Source organism: Suncus etruscus, chromosome 19 (genome assembly GCF_024139225.1).
Source record: "Suncus etruscus isolate mSunEtr1 chromosome 19, mSunEtr1.pri.cur, whole genome shotgun sequence".
NCBI classification, from domain to species: domain Eukaryota; kingdom Metazoa; phylum Chordata; class Mammalia; order Eulipotyphla; family Soricidae; genus Suncus; species Suncus etruscus.
The window spans coordinates 8,816,504-8,820,007 of record NC_064866.1 but is presented as its reverse complement, the minus strand read 5'-3'; the positions used below and the strand labels follow the sequence as shown (position 1 = coordinate 8,820,007).

The 3,504-nt window shown below is 38.4% G+C and overlaps 1 non-coding gene across 1 annotated transcript; it reads left to right on the top strand.

Moving 5' to 3' along the window:
* The first annotated feature begins 2,821 nt into the window (after positions 1-2,821).
* Positions 2,822-2,928, top strand: LOC125997661 (U6 spliceosomal RNA). The gene has a single exon (XR_007491700.1). It is a non-coding gene; the product is annotated as a U6 spliceosomal RNA (small nuclear RNA).
* Positions 2,929-3,504: the final 576 nt, after the last annotated feature.

Below are 3,504 nucleotides of genomic sequence, written 5' to 3'. Positions count from 1 at the left end.
ATATTCCCATTAGTGTAGGGAGAGATAGGGAGAAAGCCTGTTGACACCTATAGAGTCCCCCTAGACCAGCGCCCAGGGAAGGACTGAAGTCCAGGGAAGAAAAAACCCTATACCTTGCAAGAGCTGGTCTCCAGAATCAAGGAGGAAATCGGAAGACAGATGTCTGCCCACCCTCCTCTCCATGCACCTCCCCCCTGGAGTACGGAGGGAGGGGGTAAGCCCAAGGATCACTAAGAGTCCACCTGAACCCAATTCTGGCCATCTGAGCTGGCACCCAGGGAGGCCTGGAGTCAGAGGGAAAAGACAAGGATGGCTGGGGGCCTGCCAAGCCTCCCAGCACTCCCCAGGCTAGGGAGAAGGGCTCCAGTATGGGGCCTCCCCAAACCCCATACCTGGCAAGAGCTGGTCTCCAGAATCAAGGAGAAAACCAGAAGCCAGATGTCTGCCAGCCCTCCTCCCCATGCACCTCCCCACTGGAGTACGGAGGGAGGGGGGAAGCCTGAGGACCACTAAGAGTCCACCTGAACCCACTTCTGGCCATCTGAGCTGGCACCCAGGGAAGGCCTGGAGTCAGGGGAAAAAGACAAGGACGGCTGGGGACCTGCCAAGCCTCCCAGCACTCCTCAGGCTAGGGATAAGGGCCCTGGTATGGGGCCTCCCCAAACCCTATACCTGGCAAGAGCTAGCTGTAAAATTACTCCATTGGTAAGGCTGTAGATTGCTTCTTACAATGTGCAGAAATGGAATTCAGGGGTACGCTCCATGGCTGCGCTTTTCGTTGGGCTGGGACATCTTACCGGGTGTGGGTCCTGGAAAGATTACAGTCTTTGGTGTCTGTAGGCTGGCTCAGCAGAAAAGAGGCAGAGAGCATGGCTGCTGTTCTTTATAAGTCTCTGGGTTCCCAATCACATGGCAGAAATTGGCCCCACCTTCGTTGCGCAGGGACATCTTACTGGGTGTGGGTCCTGGAGAGAATACAGTCCTTGGTGTCTGTAGGCTGGCTCAGCAGAAAAGAGCTGAATAAATAAAATTTAACAATCTGAAATTTGAGTTTAGATGAGGCCATACATGGTTGTACTTAAAGTTTACTCCTATGTTCTGTGCTCAGTGGTCACTCTTGACAGTGGTCAAATTGAACTGAGGTTGACCTCATACAAGGTACTTGCTTTACCCATTGTTTTATCTCTAGTCTCTTAAAAAGCAGTTTTATTTTGTATTTTGGATCATACCTAATGATGCTCAGGTACTATTCCTAGCTCTGTGCTCAGGGGTCATTCCTGGTGATGCTCAGGGGGACAAGATGCAGTATCTAGTATCTAACTAGAGCATGCAAAGCAAGTGTCTTAATACCTATACTAGCTTTCTGGCAAAAATCTGAAATTTTAATAAATTAATATATTGCAGTTTAAAATAAATTAAAAGGCAGAGTTACCCAAGGAGAAGCCAATGTCTAGATTTTAGGAAATAGGATAGAAGGAAAAATTTGGTTATATAATGTTTGTAAGGGATACATTAAAATTTAGAGATGCAAGATTAAACTTAAAAAATAAATACATATAAAAGATAATTATCAAAGGAATAGGGTATAATATTGCTCAAAAAGAACATGACTATAATCAGTTTAATTTACCAGGAAGACTAAGAATTCCAGATCAATAGGCATCTATTTATTATTTTAATTATTGTTATTTTGATATTCTAATGAATATTCAGGCTATTTAATATTGATTATTAAGCCAAAAATAAGTGAGAATATAAAATATAAAAATAGCAATTAATAGTCCACTTGAGAAACTCTTAATATATTTATTTTAAATGCTCATGAATATGTTACAGGGGTCCTCAAACTTTTTAAACAGGGGGCCAGTTCACTGTCCCTCAGACCATTAGAGGGTCTGACTATAGTAAAAACAAAACTTATGAACGAATTCTTATGCACACTGCATATATCTTATTTTGCAATGAATAAACAAAACAGATACAAATACAATATGTGGCCCGCAGGCCATAGTTTGAGGACCACTGTAAGAAGGTGAATCAGATAAAGCCAGTTTCAAGAAAGTTGTACCTAAAATACTACTATGAAAGATATGTAAGCCATTATGGAAAAAAAATGTGTTTTTAATTAAAAACTTTCTTTGACTTCCATAAATTATTATTATATCAATTATATTATATGTTATGTTATGTCACTATATTATGTTATGTTAGTTTACCTCATTATGTTAATCAATTTTGTCTCTTGAATAAATTCTTACAATAAAAAAAATAAAAAATAAAAAAATAAAAATAATTTTTTTTAAAAAGGCCCTAGATCAGACAAAAAAGAAGGAAATTATGGACCATTTGGAGCTGAGTAATATAGAAATGATATATATTAAAACTTAAAATGGGGACAGGAGATAGCTCAAGTGTTGGGAACATGTAAGTGGCCTAGGTTCAATTCCTAGCACTTCATGGTTCACAAGAAGCAATAGGAATGAGCCCCAGGTTCTGTACTGCTAGTAAACCTGCATGCCATTGGGTGCAACCTCAATAATTTTAGGTATTTATGAGAGGATGGTAGCTGGGAATTGGGGGTGGTAAGGAGGTGTGTCATGAGTCTCAGTATTTTCTGAATATTCAAAGAAAAGTTAGAGAAAATAGAAAATAGAGAACATTTGTAGCCAAAGTCAGTAACAAGGAGTTTCTGATAAATTATAAGTTTAACCACAAGGACCACATGGTAAGTTTGGTTGAAGGTGTATGTTCTTAAAAGAGGTTGAGTTCAATCCTTGCCATTTTGAAAGATTTGCAGGAGAGTTTCAAAACTTGAGTAGCTGTGCTCGCTTCGGCAGCACATATACTAAAATTGGAATGATACAGAGAAGATTAGCATGGCCCCTGTGCAAGGATGACACGCAAATTCATGAAGTGTTCCATATTAAAAAAAAAAAAAAAACTTGAGTAGCTGTATTTTTTGTAAGACAGAACTCTGTAGTGAGAAACCACTGGGAGAAGAATTAAAATATGGTAGGATAAAATAAAGAGAGAAGGCTCAGATAAAGGTAGAAATAGAAGGTAGAAATGGAAGCAGAAAATTTCACAGAACAAGTTGCATATATTTTTAAAATGGGATAAAGAAAAGATACGTGTGGAATTAGAAAATCTTTCTTGAATCACTTTTTTTGAAGTAGAAAAGGCAGACATGTATCTAAGTTAAATCCTATACCATAAAGGTGACCAATAGAAAAGCAACCAATTCAAAACTCATGAAATTATTATGTGAACAAATAAATCTGATACAAGATGACAACCAGTTACTCAAACAAATTAACATGCATGATTCCCTGTGATTTTTTAAATTTATTTATCTCTCATTTGTCATGGCATATACTGAATGCATAATAGAATCATGTTCCTGTGAAATAAAATATAAAATGTAATTTACTATTTCAAAATGAACTAATGTTTAACATTGACTTTCGAATTTTAATGGCTGTACTGTGATTAGGTAAACTACCA